Below are 17,277 nucleotides of genomic sequence, written 5' to 3' on the forward strand. Positions count from 1 at the left end.
GCCCTAGCTGTTCTTGTGTTCTCACCTGGGCGTATCGTGGCAGGGACTCCTCCAATAGACTGGCAGCCTCTCTGACTCTGTCCCTGATGGCTCTGTGCTGCTCCTCAGCCTCTGTGGCCTTGAGAAAGAAGCCTTCTCCCTCTGAGGGGTTTAGTTCCGCTAGACGCTTGCCCAGAGAACACAACCGCGCAATCAGGGGCCTGTGTTCTGCTATCGACTCCCTAAGACCCTGGGGGAGAAGACAGGAGAATAAACACAGAGAAAATACATATTAGGTTTTGCACCCACAAAAAACTTGAAATGTTTGGTTGTCTATTGTCAATTCACAGAAAATAGTGAAAGTAACAGTGAATAGCTCAGGAACAAAATGCTGTTTTATTTGAATTCCTTGAGGAGGAGGAGGAAAGGGCGGAAATCTCACATTGTCTCACTTTTCATGAAATGGCAGAGAAACAAGAAATGCCTTCATGAAGTGGTGGAAATGTAATCCTGTCGGGAAGTAGATTACATGAATGAACCCAAGCGTACAAGCTGAACAGAACACTTCTTATGCCTGAGGGGGAACATGCTAGCATGGCTTCTGGAGCATAAAAAGGACTTTATTGTTGAATGGCACAAAGAAGTGCTCTAAAAAAAAAAAGGGGAAAATTGGCACTCCAGACTGAAGAGGCAGGGTTGCTCCTGTACAGTACCTGTAAAAGCTCCTGTTGTTCCCGGAAAGCTTCATAGCTAATGGTGCTCAAGGACAGCTGGCCAATGAGGGCTTGGGTTTCCTGTAACCATGGCGACACCTCGGCCAGGCCCTCCGAGAACTGGAGCAGCAGTGACTGTGCGTGCTCGAGCCGCAGCACCACGTGGGAGTTGGTGGCTGACGTGGTGTTGCATTGTTCCTGTAAGGCCTCTAACGGAGTCTGCGTGGAGAAACGGTTGAAAACAATGACAAATAATGTACTGTTCTCTGTCGTACGACGGCGTGCCACAGTGGAAATAGCTGACAATGTGTTGAGATGTGCAGATTGGCTAGCGCGGTTTCCAGCTTGATTCGCTGCGGTCCGTGAATTTGTTTTGTCAAAAGAAATTCACGGAACGCAGCGAATCAGGCTGGAAACCAGACTACAGATTGGCTATTGTCGGTACGGCCGGGACACTGTCGTATGACAAAATATAAATTCGGCTTTACACAATTGTTTGTTAACCCATTTAGGCCTGACGTCGAAATTTTAAAAATGTCTTCTAAATCCTGACAGTTTTCTGAAATACCTATGTTTCTGTATCAGTGGTGCTCGCTCAATATTTCATGTCAAGGACCCCAAAAATTTGATGTAATTGGCCGCCAACCCCCATTTGAAAATGTGTTGTTCCAGGGACCTCCCAGAAGTTAAAAACGTTCACTGTGAAAGAATATATATTCAAAGATTTGTGCCACATTTTCAAAGATTTTCAAAAATAGCAGATCTACAAGCTCGTAGATCTGCTATCTTTTAACACCAAAAGGGGTTCCCGTCCAGAATGGGTTGAACTTGGTATTAGACAGACATTAGCGGTGGCACAGTGGGTGATAGATGCAGTGTTTGGTTGGTATTGTATACCTGTAAATCCCCGGTTTCGTCATCACTGTATGTTAGCAAGATCTCCGCAATCTTGACCATCTTCTCGATGTTAAACCTGTGCTGGAGAATCTCCACGGCCAAAATCTATTCAAGGGATATCAGCATTTTCACTTTTTTTAATAACACGAAGATATTTCTCCAAAATGACAAAATCAAAGACCAGTTACAGTGCGTTCTACTATATTATATTCTCCAAATGTAAAGTTTTCTAACAACATGCTGACCTTCTGCTCATAGAGCTGCTCTGATATTAGTTGTGGGTCCAAAGTGATGTCTTTTAATTTCTCCAGACCCTGCGCTGTGTCTCTGAACCAGGCCATCTCCTTCACCACCGCCTGTTCCAACTGAACAAACAAGACACAACCACAAATATAAACACTGCTGATATCAAATCCATTGCAAATAATGCCTGCGGTTAGGGCTGGGTGATATGGATTTTTTTTTCCCTAAAAATCACAATTACTTATTATTAGTATCAATAATGCTTTCCCAAAATATTTACACAATGACATTTCTGCTAAATAATCATCTGTAATGCCTATTTAATAATTACATGGGTGAAGAAAAATCATAGAGCAGTTGTAAGTTAAGAAAATTACACTATTGTAATGTAGCCTTTAAAACCAGGAAAAGATCACATGTATGCCATATCAAGATATTATGTAACGCAAATCCCACACAATAAACATTTCATGACATACAAATATACAGTACTATGCACGTTGCACAAACATCATATAAACGGTTAGAAATCAAAAAGAATATTATGTACAGTAAACAGTTCGGGAAGTTTGACTTATGTCCTGCACCTGGCACTTAATAAGAGTGGACGTGTGTGCTCTGTTCGTTAGTTTGTTGGTTGGGGTCCTTACCCTCTGTCTCTCCGCTGCACACAGTACTGCATCTCCAGCGTGCGCCTGTGCCCCCGCGGCCCCCAGCAGCTCCCTCTCGATGCGTCCCAGCCACAGGTGGAGGTCCTCCTGGCTGGAGGTGCAGCGGCTGGAGGCCTCCAGGGCCTGCTCCAGCCTCTGCAGAACGTCCAGGCTGCTCAGGCTCAGCACGGAGCAGCGGATGCGGAGCGCGTCCATCTTCTCCTGCACCAGCACGGCCTCCTCCTCTGAATCAGCAATGGAAAATGAAGACGTGTTTAAATTATTAGATGATGAAATAAATGTCTAAATCTACTAATGCAACGTCAATTATCTCTGCGGTCAGGAAGAAATCACTTACTGTAACTCCAAAATGTTAATTTTTCAGGAAATAAAAAAATATATTTTTTTCAGAAAACAAAGCAATACTGCCTCATCAAAGTTGGTATTGTGACTTTATAGATTGTCAATTACTTCCATGAGAGGGGGAGAGGTGGTGGAGTTAATTGCTTTAGCAGACAGTTTGAGGGCCCAATGGAGTTAAGAGGTTTTGTCCAAAGCGCTTTTTACTACTTTTCATTGGTTCAATATTTTCGAAACAACACACAGACGTAAAGGGTAACACTATAGTGTGTCGCAGTCCCGCCCCTACCAGGGCACAGGTTACAACACTTTTTTTGTTGTTTTTCTTCTTTGTAATTGTTTGTTTGGTCCAAAATGGTCTTTAAATAAAAACTTTTTGAAATGTCTATGGGAAAAATGCATTGGGATTCATTTCCTGGGCCTGGCGTCGTCATGACAGGAGGTGGGACTGCGACGCTTTATAGCAATCAATAGCACTGATTTATGCAAAACAGCAACGTTATGTTGTATTACGGTAGTTTGTTCTTTTACATTGTGAAATGATAGTGTTACCTGATATTGCCTCCATGAGATCATGACCTGACTGCTGTACTTCTCCTAACTCAGCGCTTTTCACTTTAATCTCTTCCACAGCAGCCTGCAGAGCAAAAGGAAAATGTTAGAAGTCAACAAATGAAACCCTACGGTGCTTTAATCCAAGGATTAAGCAGAATCCTACTATGCTTATAGTCCAGGAGTAAGACCCCTGTTAGCCCAGGGCTTGCCGCTCGATTAGCCCCGGGCTAACAGAACGTGGAATGTGATATATCCCTACCCTTAGCTCAGAGCAGAAATAGAAATACAAGTGTGAAAGTCTCTATTTATGATGTGGCATTATCATTCCAACCTTGGCCCGCTGTGTAGCCTCGGGGACATGCAGCATCACCCTCTCAGCGTTTCGCAGTTCTGCAAGGTCCTGCTCCACAGATATGAGCCATTGCTGCAGGCCATCTACCCCTTCCTGGAAGAGCTGGGCCCTGGGCAAAATGAGCTCCAGGCTCGCCCTCCTGCCAACAGTAGTTCACAAGCACCATTAGTTGTTATTGAGTCTTAGTTTTACATGGTTGGCATTCATAGCGCCATCATATATATACATATACGTACAGTACTATACTAGTGAACACGAAATCATTATGCACCATCCAAGTGATAAATTATGCTAAATGTATAAGCATTCTGGCTGTATTAGCCGTAAAACCAGTCATCGAATAAAATTCCTCCACAGCAGAGCAGACCTCAAAAGCATTGCCATGCAGGGATTGTTCTGACCTTTGCTTGGCCTCCTGAAGCAAGGCCCCCCACTTGTGTCTGAGTGTGGAGAGCTTGACCTTTGCCTGTTCCCCTTCCTCTCCCGGGTGGGCCTCGGCTAGCCGAGGAGCCTCCAACATCACAGCCTCCATGCTCTTCCTCCGATCCGCTAGTAGGCGTTGCAGGAGCTGAGAAATGACACGGTGAACTGATGTAAAAAATAAATTTTGGCAATGTAACGTGTTTTTCTCACTGTATCCTATACGAAAAAGTCCTTCTGCACACCTACAATGGACAGGTGCGTCGGATAACTGGAACTGAGAAGTAGAGAAAAATAATCCCGCACACTGTCTTCACTTATAGTTAGATTTATTGAGCAACGTTTCGGTCGTTCAGACCTTCAGACCTTCATCAGGCATGTATCCTACAATATTTAAATTATAGTTATGAACTAATAGGCACATATATTATATTTATCCTGCTATAAATGTGTGAAATCTCTGTCCGTCCCTCTGACAAAATATGCTGACAATACCAAAAATGGGGAAAAAAATGTAAATGAGGACAAAAAGTATATACAGTACAGGGACAAAGACATAATATTGGCTGAATTCAACATTGTTTGTATATGAAATATTAATGGTATAATTCCTGATAACTTTCTGGCTGTGAGAATGGGAATGTATGTGTGCCCTCTTCTTCTTAACTTGCCTTTGTGTCAGTGCAAATAAAGCCCTGTCTCATGTGTCACGCTTACATTGTTTAAAAGAATCAGGCAGGTTTCACCTCATCCACTGAACTCAACTGAACTCACAATAGGAGCCGTTTCCAGCTGAATGGTGGATGGGTTTTCTGTTCCTTTTGGAAGCCCCAGGAAATGTTTTACAAAGCCATACTGATGCTCTTTGTGAGAAAGAATCCCACCTATTCATCACTGAATAAAGTATCATTTATGACATAAAGGAAGCGTTTGAGCATTTTTTTCCGTTACCTCATGCCCTTTCTATAGGTATACAAGTCTCTCAATCTTTCAGCTACTGTATATCCCATGGTTACTTTTTTCTTTCTTCTTTTTTGCAATAACTAAGAACTGACACAATGGCGTCACTGTTCTGTTAGTGTTAACACACCTTCTGTTCTTGAAGCTGAGCTTTCACTACTTTGACCTCTGAAGATGGGGGCTTCTGATTGGCTGTGAGCTCCTCTATCTCACACACCCAGGTAAGCAACGCCTCCAGGTTTGGGAGGTAAGGCTCCGCTTCTGTCGACTCATCCCTCAGAGTTAAGGCGGATCTTGTTCCCTTGATAATCAGAAGGATTATGTATGTGTCACACAATACAGAGATTATTACACTAGCTAGTAGCTACTACAGTAGACATGTAGTATATGTATGCACAGTATCGACACAGCTACAGCTGGACACACAATGGAATTTGTTAAGAGATTTAACACCAGAAACACCAAAATGTCAAAGCCTACCCTCCATCTGTCCAGGCTGGAATCCTGGTCAGAGCTAGAGTGTCCATCACTTTGTATCTGCAATACAGTATAAAAGCAAACACCTTACAAAAGAATGCTGTGTTGTATCATACAGTAGTCATTTTAAGGCCGACCGATATGCTAGTAAAAACAAAAATATAAAGAAAACATTGCTAATAATGAGGTGTGACAGCTGATAATGATCAGATGATGAAACAAAGAATGATGTGGAAAGATGACATTGAGGTTGGCTAGTGTTGTTTTCAATTGACCTCGGCAAGTTCCTCTGCGACTCCATTCAGGACCCTAACAGTTCTGGTGACTATGGGGTCACCTCCTTTATCTCCGGTCGGATACTCAGTGACCTCAACGATTTCCGTCACGATCGTCTCGGTCACCTCGGTGACCTCGGTGACCTCGCGGGACGCCAAGGTCTTCCAGTGCCAGGGGCTTCCTTCCCGGGAGTCTCTCCTTTGGAAGCTGGCCCGCCTTTCTGCCGAGCTCTTGTCGGGGTGAGCCAGCGGAGATCTCCCAATCTCCGGCGGAACGGTTATCCTAGTCAGCGTCCCGTTTCTAGAGGTTTTTGTTGGCGAAGGTGTGCTGTGGTGCCAGCCTTTATCCAGAGTACTGTTGCTCACGATCGTAGGAGCAGGAGAGCTGCGGAGGGTTCTGTCTGAGACGGGCGTGCGAACCGCCTCCTCCCTCTCTTTGTCGGTCTCTTGTGCTTCCTCCTCCTCGCTCTCCTTCTCGGCATCCTCCCTGGGCTTGTCGCTGACCACCTCTTCTCGTTTGGCTTCCCCATGATGCTCCGGGGTCTGCCGCTCTATCCTTCGCTGGTAGCACTCCTTCAGGAAGTCCTCGTCTGACCTCACATGCTTGGACTTCTGGCCCAGGCAGCTGGGCCGGCTGACGAGGTTACCCATATTCCTTCAGCCCAGGAGCTAGTGAGGTAATAGGTGAGGGGAGGCCCCTCGGCCATGCATGCAGAAGATCCTTCAGCTGCCTACAATAAGACAAGGGGGGCAGTTTGTAAGTAATTTGATTGGTAAAACGGCTTTTCCATGTGTGCCGATATAGCGCAAACTACAACAGCAGCTAGCACAGGACCTTTTTCTTTTACTGTAGGGGATCAAGCATATCAGTAGGACTGTGATTAATATCTAGTATTGCAGTCCAACACAGATTGCAAACATTTTTACTTAAAAAGAAGAAAAGATGGCCTGGGCCATGGCTCAGTGGTCCAGGCACCTTGGCTGGTAATCCAGTCTGGCAGTGTGCCGCGGGTTCGACTCCCGATCCCGACGGCCCTTACTGCATGTCTTCCCCCCATCTCTCTCCCCATTTCCTGTCAGCCTACTGTCTGTCCCTCCATGAAAAAAATATAAAATAAAGGCGAAAGCCACAAAAAAAAAACATTAAAAAAAAGAAGAAAAGAAAAACAGATTTTTGAGATCTGCTTAGAAATATAATGTTGAACACATTATTGTACCTTGTACTGAATAAAATAGCATAGATATTGATGCTCCCTATCATAGTCAATGCCAGTTTAAATATTTGAACTCATAGACCCAGCCATGGAATCAGACTCCTGCAGCATTCCCACAATTTACTACCTACATAAAGTGTGCATCTTTCCAAGGTGACCTAGAAGACAATTACGTCCTGTGAAGCCTATTAACACTCTGATCAGATATGACAGTCAAAACAAAGTTGAAATCACCAATATTGAACGTGAGAACTGAAGAGGTTAGGAGAGGACAGGGGGAGTGAATGGGACTTGAGCTGTTGTTTTATTAGGAAACTTCATAAATGTTATAACAACAAACCAGGACAGACCTCATATCGTGGCCTGTCTGTATGACACCCATTGCTAAAGTCACAGGTGCTGCACACTATGTACATTTTCTATCATGACATATTGACTGTCAACAAGTTCAATTGATCACCAACATCTTATCTGACTCAATGTGACACGTGCTGCTTCAAGCAATCTGATCAAATTAATACTGGCAGTGACAGACTTGTGTGCCTGCCCCCCAGTTCAGTGCCTTCATTGTTTTGTAGGCTAAAGGTGAGCTATTATGTTGGTCAAGGGGAGCTGAGGTGAGGCGAACACAGGGTGGCTCAGTGTTCTCCCTCTTCTCGGGATGGCCAGGATCAGCCCATGGAGACTGCCACAGGCGACCCCGGGTCACGCCTAGTCACTTCAGATCAGCAGGGGGCCAATCTGGGTAAAGGGAAGGGGGAAACGGGGAAGATTTGGTTCCTGGACCTACTCAGTGCGTTTTCTGGGTCGTCGGAGCAGAAGACAACTGTTTCACAGTGATGTGTCTATCTGTGATTCTAATTATTACTTACGCTACAATGAACATACAATAGCACAGCCAGAGTTCAGACTGCAAGAAGGCAAAATTAATTATGCTACTTGAATATGAGGACGTTTATCTTTGTCATAGGTTAGTGACAATAAAGTCTGCAGCAGAACAAAGCATTATTGTTGTGCTAGCATCAGCAATTTAAAATGTACTGTATACTGTATGCAAATCAAATAATTTTTCCTTCTGCCTTAGAAGTGATGAAACCAATTAGAACCCAGATAGATCACCGCCTTTAATTAGATGAGGGTGCAAAAAAGCCGACCTACTTTAATTAGATGTCTCCATGTGCATTAGGCTAGTAATTACCTTCATCATACATGTCTCTGCCGAGCAGCACATGATGCGGTCATGGGATCCACCGGGGAGCGCCCAGTCAGATCAGAGAGAGTGGTGCCCAGACAAAAGCCTGAGATCAATGATTACTCAGTTAGCTCACATCACTGGACCGGCCCAGGCAGTCTCCTGAGGAGAGCAGAGTGTGTCTGAAGCCACGTCCACATGGGTTAACAATTCAAGACCAAGGCTGTGCCGTGTCTGGTTACTGCTGCACCTGATGTGTTAGTCGTTTACTGAATTATACGGTGGCCAACATGATGATCTTTACAATACACATGTTGACGTATGTTATCTAGCAAGTACAGTAAAATGCTCTTTATTTAATGTTTTATCTTGGCCACCAAAACAAACCGATCATGCACACACAAGCCAGCTGAGCTCCTCCAGTATGTTAATGCTTTATTTAACAGGTATGGTTGACCCAACTAAAACCTAAAGACATAAAGTGATCTCAGAATGACATCATCTTAACATCCTTTATGTGTGTGTGTGCCCATATACTATGACTCCAGCATGAACCAGACAGCCAATCCTCCACTTATCCCGTATCAGAGAGATGACCTAACCCCCTCCTGCACTCAACCTGCCTTGTGAGGCTGTGCATGTCATTCAGACCAATTGCCTTCTTCCCCATGTGCTCAGCTTTGATTTACGATATATGACCGCACTCACATTTCCTGATGAATCTGATTATAGTCATTGTACAGCAGACTCTCAATGGAGCATTAAATGAGATTGTTATTTCAAAAACCTATTGAAAGAATATATATTTGAATTTGGTATCTATTTCCTGACGTAAAATGTAGTCTTAAAGGAGTAGTTCACTCAAAGAAAGTACACATTTTCTATCAATTACACAGCCCATGAAGCCTTGAATTCATGGAGATTTTTTTTGTTTTTATCGCATTCCTGAGGCGGACTCTCCGGTAGGAGACTCAATTGACCTGCATTTGAGTCTCCTACCGAAGAAATTAGCATCTTCTTTGGCTTCGGAATGCGTTGCAAATAAAATAATCTCTGTGAATATAAGGCTTCATGGGGTGTATCATTGATAGAAAATAAGTATTACTTACATCCTTTAACAGATGCTTTTTTTATGTGAGAGATTCCTGTTATTATGTGTTAATAATACAACCTGTTTTGGGCACCACCCACCACACACCAACACACTGTACAATAGACTGGTGACCTATTTACATGATATCAACCACACGCCCATTTCATTCTGCCTGGAGACCAACAGACATTGGCTCAATTAAAGAATGAGAATAGTGACCATTAATCACAACAGTACTAGAGAAACGTAGCGTGGTGTCAGCGTCCATTCACGGAGGGCCTATAGTAGTAATCATGATAGTGGTCCCTAATCAAGAATGACAGCTGTGCATTCACCCATGAGACTCATAACATCTTGGGGTGGATATCTAACAAGGTCATCCGTTCACCAGTAAGACAGGCCCCAAAACAAAGCATGCAACACATATCAGTATAGGGCAATGACAATGACAACTAATTTCAATATGGTTCAAGGTATGCTAATTGTTTTGTATGATCTTATCAATGCACTTAGGTCAAACAACAAAAATATTATTAGTCATTATTAGTATGCAGCATACACTATGTTGGTTAAAGTGTTTCCTATAAGAATCAAGCTGAAGCCTGTATACTTACAGTACAACAGAATGATACATTCATGTTGACAACTTTCTATTGTGAACGTTGGAACAAGAACACCCCTGGCATTTCACGGTCCATGGCCCCCGGTCCCTTTTGGCTTGCTCAAGACAAGTGAATAGCATTGTCACATGGGTTTGTGCTGCAACCGGTGCAACCACTGACCAGCAAACTCCAAAAAACTAAACTTTCCCTAAGCCAATCCTGGCCTACAGTCAGTTTTGGCGGTTACATGATGACGCATTACTTACCCTGAAGCAGAGCCGGGCACGATGGCTAGAGTGAAGGAATTCAACAAGGCTTCAATCACCATTCAAAAAAGGGAGAGAGTGAGAAAAAAAATCCAGCTTTGTTTGAGCATCCTTTGAATGGCCTCCCCCAACATGTACGCTCCTGGCTCATACACATGCATGCTCCCCCTCCACGCACACACATAACCCTCATGCACATACAGGTGCACTCATTCACACATACAGTACAAACACACTTTCCAAACACACTCGCGCATGCCCTGAAAACTCATGCTTCTCCGTTGCCCACAGCCACAGGCAAACAATGTCCTCCTCCTCCTCCTCCTCTCCCTCCACGGTGCACCCCTCCTCTCCTCTGCCCTCCCCTCCACTCACTTCTCCTCCCACCAGCTCGGCTCCTCTCCCTTTCTTCTTTGTTGTTGGAGCTGCGAATAGAGGAATTCCTTCCTTGTTAATGCCGCCAATGGGATAGTGCACCACTGCACCCGGGCGGGCACAATGTAGCCCAACGGCTCTTGTACTCCCACAGTTCTGGGCCAAGAAGAGTTTCGGCATGGAGGGCAGTTCCGTGCTGTGGCCGCGGGTCAGTGGCACAGTCTCCGGCACTGCTCAGGTTGTTCCTGTTCCAGGCAGTTAAGACGGCAACGTGCACCCTATACCTTCTTCTTGCCTCATTCCCTCCCTCTTCATCCCCCCTCCTCCTCATCCCAAAGCTCCTCCTATGGGGTTCTCTTTCGGCTCAGAAACTCCACGCTGCTTCGGGTGAAAAATGAGGGGGGGTGCACGAAAAGAGAAAAAAAAGGGAGAGTTTTCAAAAGACCCCCGGGCTGCTCTCGAAACATTCACATGTTAAGTGACAGCTGCCTCAACCCCTGCTCTCTCTAGCACACTCACAAATAGACAGGGAGAGCGGTGCACGGGCCACAAAAGGAGGGACCCCCACCCATCATCCCGTCCCCACCCCCCAACACCCAGCCCCCCAGTCCATTCAGAGGCAGTGCAGTAGTCTCCACGGCAGCAACAAAGAGGACTAATTACTGTAAAACATCTCAGATTACTTTTCAACCCACTTCCAGCCATTACAACTCTGACCCATAAACAAAGAGCGCGGGAGAGCGAACGCAAAATACCGATCATTGCACGGCTAATGTAAAGTCCTTTCTGTGGTTCTGGCCTGGGAACGCCAAAGGAAGAACCCCCGCTGTGTGTGCATATCAATCTCACTTTCTATTGTCATCATCAATTCATCAAGTGTACGATAGGAAAACAGCAACTGTTGTTTTCCCACTCACTGTTGCGACTAAAACATTTTTTTTTCTTGTTATTTGTTCAACAAATATGTTTTAGTTATACCTTTGAATACAGGACCATCACTGTTTCTCAATGGAATCAAGACAGGATTTATCCCAAGTTGACTTCCGGTCTACAGGGAATATCTTCAGTATAAGTGGAAGTGGACAGGTGTAGCAGCAGGTGCACTGCAACCCAAGAGACACATGTACAGGTGGCACCTTCACACAGAGGTGCACTGCTTATGCCCTGGAGCAAAAGCAAACTGATGTGAACTCCTCTCTCTCTCTCTCTCTCTCTCTCTGACACACAATGACCCGCCCCTAAACCTCCTACATAATCCACATGGCCATTCATTTGAGTGTGTGTGTCCGCGAGGATTAATCGCCGGAGAAAGTGGCAGACGGTGGACGAACCACATCATTGACTCAATAAACAGCCGCATGTGGTTCACATTACACAGCACAGCTTTCTCCCTCTGCGTGTTTTCAAACTGCTCCGGACCGCCATTACATTATGTATTCGTCATCCTGATGAGGTGGAGGAATTTGGCTGTCCCTGTTCCTGCATACATACATATATTATATACTGTACTACTGTACCATTTAATGTAAGAGCATGCAATCGATACCGCTCTCACTGGTGTACATTGATTTGTGGAAAATCTATGGATGAGAATATGTCTCTGGATCTGTCAATACAAAGTCAGTTTATTAGATGTGTGTGGTCTGATTTAACACTCAGTCAGTATTGGGTGTGTATAGATCTTAGTATAGGCCTACTGCTGTGGATTGTCCTTTATGCTGTTTTCCTATACTTCGCCCTACAATGAACAGCAATAATAATAGCCGCGCTCTACATGATCACAACGTGTTGATCTTCTATTTTTGCTATTTTTTCTTTAGAAAACGTTTGCCTGACATGCTCAATTTACGCACACAAGTGGTTCAATCTGTTTTCCTGCGACCTGACTGTGACCTGAAATGACCACAGTTAATTATCCTAACCAGAGTAAACTTTTCAGTTCATATTACTATTGATCATATAGCAGTTAAAACGCATAATGAATGAAAACAAAGCAGACTGGTGAGACCGTGAGAGTGATAACTATAGGCTATAAAAACTGCTTTGTTTTTTCAGAGGACTAATGGGAGCCATGTCCCTTTCCACCACCGCGTTTGCATTACTGACCCATTTCTGTCCCAACCCCCTCTAAATGTATGCAAAGTGCACGAAAAAGACAAAAGCAAAGGGTGTAAAAAGAAAAGAAAAGAAAAAAAGAAAACCTGAAAATGCCTGTCACTCTGGCTGCTGATGAGAAAAAAGAATGAATTGAATGGAATGACCCCCTCGGGGTCAAGTTATTTAACCCCCCCGTGTACCTTGGTATTGATGCAAGAAGATCCTTTTATGTGCCCAGACACCTTCATCTGACAAAAGACTCACACCAGACTCATTCATAAACTGTGAAATGTATAGCGTGCTCTGATATAAGACCTACTGCCCTACACAATCTGTGTAGTATTTTCTTATCGCTCCAGATCTTACACTGTAGTGTCTTATTCAGCTGTTTTACAAGCAGCCAAGTGCTTGTGTTTATCCCCTCCCCCCCCTTTCTCTGCTACTGAGGAGCTGGCAGGGAGGATGCGCAGCCTCGCCAGTTAAGCATTGTTGTGAATCAACAGCACCTGATCCTGGCATTCAGCATCCATCCATCCCCTACCCTCACTGTTCTAATTAAATCGTCCCCCTCCATTTCACAGTAATCACACATAAGCTCCAAAACCTCCAAAAGACGAGAGCATGGCGCCCGGGTGGTGCAGGGGTAAAGTTCCTGCCCACCACTGGCGGGGAGAATGGGGTTCGGTTCCTCCACGGTGCACCCGGCTTAGCTGCAGGCTGCTCCAAAAACCACACAATTGGCCGTGTTGGCGGGTGGGTGGGATAGCCGGCAGGTCACCGTACTGGTGACGCCTACAGGTTGGTAAGGGCACCTGTTCTCTGCATGCGTCATGCCCTCCCGGTGAAAGTCCTCACTGTCAGGTGAAAAGGAGTGTCTGGCAATGCCAATGTGCAGCAGGGGCGACATGCAAGACTAACAGTAGGGGTTGGCAGTGATGGATTAAATTACATAAGAAATGTAATTAAATTGAAGTGGAGGAAAACAGTAGCACCGCGGGAAGTTTACACACGCTTCTAGCTTTGTACTCATACCCATGTGTGAGATGAATCAATAAAGTACTGAATAGAGTGTATGCATATCACATCATCATCATACCTGGAAGTTATGCGGGAACGCCGACTGAGTAGCAAAAAACGACTTTCCAAACAGAAAAGGCCTATCTGATTGCATTAAACAACGTTAAACTCACTTTGCCACTCGATTTTATGCATGTGCATACCCTCTACATATAGAGCGACATATACACTTCTTTGAATAAACATATGAAACACCCTGTATGTCACTACAGAGGGTGTGCACGAGTGCGCGTGGCATAATCATCAGCACTGTTATGATACAGTATATGACCTCAGCTGCCAGACTCAGTGACAAAACATTTATCTGCATAAGCATATTGATAACCATGACATGATGATTGTCTACTACTGCATCACTGTACTGTATGTGCAATAAGAGATGCATGTTTGTTCCTGCTCATTCTGCTCTTTGTTTCCATAATCTGCTAGGGTGACGTCATAGATCCACTGTTCTTACTGTATATATTTATCTGTGTGTGTAATAAACTCTAGAATGTATCTAAATACGTTGTGTTGGCATATGTTATCCGCACCTGCGACTCGACGGATCCTCATTCCTCACCCACCACCTCTTGGTTTAGATGGAGATTTCTAGAGACTTTATAGAAGGTCAACCTAGCGAAATCACAACAATCACCAACTGAGTGGCAAAAAACTACCTTCTGGTCTTGACAGCCCATACATCCAAACAGAAGTCCTATCTGACTGCATTAAATGACGTTAAAACTACATTAAACTCACTTTGCCACTCGATTTGCCACTCACTTTATGCATGCGCATGCCCTCTATATGCTACAGTATGTACTACATTATTTATATAGATGCACTGAGTTATTTAATTTACTTCACATGCTATATGCTGCATACATTATTTAGATAGTAGCTACCGTATGGTATTTGAACCGATGCTTAGCTCTCTATTCACTTTACCTGCTTACTGTTTGATTGATGTCAAGTTGAAGGTTCCAATTAATTCTCTATGGATAGCCATGCGGTTATAACAATCAGAAACATAACATTGTATGTCTGAGTTATATTAAAGAACTAAAAGAAATAAAGGTCCTGTACCTGCATCAGTAATTCTTTATACTGTAACCAAACTGTATTGCAGACCAAAAGGAAAACACAAAGCTGTTGCTTCTGAATTTAAATAGCAATATTTTTATCTGATTTAAACTTTAACCAAAATAATAATTCAATTCAATTGAACAATCAAGATTTCAAAGTACAAATGCAAATCCCACAACGTACAGTTCCTTTCAATGTCTCCAATGAGTTCAAAAAAAGTAATCCCAAAAGTAATCCAAAAGTCACGGCGCGGGAGGCGGAGGAAATGTTAGAGGGAGAAACAGTATCCAACTCAATCAACTTACGACCGACAGGAGTTTTCATGTTATGCACGATAAGACCATGGTGATTAGTATTATTTCCATCACCTGTGTGGGTCAGTCATGTAATTTTTCTGACTTTAAGCTGCGTATGTGTTAAAACAAATACGCAAAATAACACTACACAAAATGACAGCTATGAGATGACGAAAGCTTGCCATCATTAGCAACGGTGGCTAAAGTATTTGGAATGGCATTGGACAATCGCTTTGGGGTGTGGTTTAATTAGCGAAGGGCTATTTTGAGAGAAGCTAAATTTCAAAAATAGATACAAAAAAAGAATAATAATAACGTGATTAGCACCAGTTCACACAAGTTTCCATGGTAGCCTACTGCAGCTTTATGCATATTTGAAAACTCTCATCAACACTCATGCAACGTTATATTTGTCTGTGACCAGACAGTGGTACGGGTGCGTACCAAGGAGAGTGAATGGACATTCAAGGGACCCTGGTTACCGACTTCCCAAATACAGAAGGTAAACAAGGGTCCCGAAAGGTGCTAATTCCTCAACCAACCTTCAAGTCAGGAGGCCACAGCAGGTTCCCCCTTTGTCCAAAAGTTCTGAAGGGATTCAGAGCTAAACCCTCAGAAATGTTCCTTGACCAAACTTTCTCTAGATCTGAAAGTTTTCCGGTCCCACTACACTGTCGTTTATCAATTTCTGATTCTGGTTTAGTATTGGCCTTAAAAGAGTCTCTTTGACGAACCACCAGCAAACACTCTTTTTGATACCTAAAATGGAACCGCCTCACTTCCTGTACTTTTATAGCTGTTCCTGGTACCTCACTTCCTGGAACTATTGCTAACATGACAACAGAAAATGAATGATCATGGTTTAACTACACAAAACAAAACATCTTTTCCTTACACTATATTAAATGATCCAATTATCCAATTGGTTAAATAATCCACCATATTCTCACCAATATATTTCACATTTATGTCGCAGTTTCACAATGTGCATGATGGATATGGCAAGGTTTTTGTTTGATGATTAATGTTAAACTTTTATGAAATTAACACAAAATGCAAATTTTGTGTTAATTTCTGCAAATGGGATCTCCACCATAACACGTCCAATGCTGTCCATCTTCCGAAAACTAGTATATATCTGTATATGTAGCATTACTTCAATCTTTATCTGCCACAGGCCACAATGGCACCCCTGTCTGTGTGTCTGTGTTTCTGTCTTTTTGCTTCTCTGATATTTCATGTGCACGGGCATGTGCATGGGCACTGCCAGCAGGCCAATATTAAGGAACTCAATCCTCTAATTAAATATGTGTTAACATTGGTCACCGACAACAATGTTTTTTTTGTGAATACATAACCTCAAACCCACCATGAGTCCAAGCTAGGAGATATGTGTTGGCAAGCTGGCTATGGAGAGTGATAGCCAATCAAAACCAAGCTGTTCATCATACGGTATACGGACAAACCATATAGGCACCGGAGGGGGGGTCATTTGGTTCTGAATTGGGGGATGCCTGGTCTATTTATTTTTTATTTTTTCCCGACCGGTGCTGGTCATGCCACCGTTTCTATTTAGCTGTGCAAGAGTCGTTGTATTGTGCAGGAATTAACTGCAGTTGCTCTTGGTCTCAACTTGATCAAGGTGTCAGACGGGCTAATTCACGACAATGTTAGTCATGACATCCCCCCCCCCCCCCTGACGGTGCCACTGGGACTAACCAATTACAATGCCCCTGTCCTTCCGGCACAAGTGGGCTTGACACTAAAACACAGAGAGTGAGATACAAAGAAAGAGGCCGTGCACCTACCGTATATGACCGTTCAGTTAAAGCCCAAGTATGATAACACTAACATCCTAAATATGACAATATACTGTACACCCGACCCGGCCTGCACAACTACAGTGCGTGAGCATGCATGCACTCGCACCTGACACAGAGACGGACATTTTCCAGTTTTACGTTACTGTCTTATATAAATAGTGAAGCCCGCCTCTAGAAGGAGATTTGCGCTCCACTGGGCGCCCCTTTTCCCGTTTGTTAAGTTGCTCTGGATAAGATCGTCTCCAAAATGAGATGTAACACGGGGCGTTCCCAAATGAATGTGATTCCAAATT

Source organism: Electrona antarctica, assembly GCF_951216825.1.
Source record: "Electrona antarctica genome assembly, chromosome: 6".
In the NCBI taxonomy this organism is placed as follows: Eukaryota; Metazoa; Chordata; class Actinopteri; order Myctophiformes; family Myctophidae; genus Electrona; species Electrona antarctica.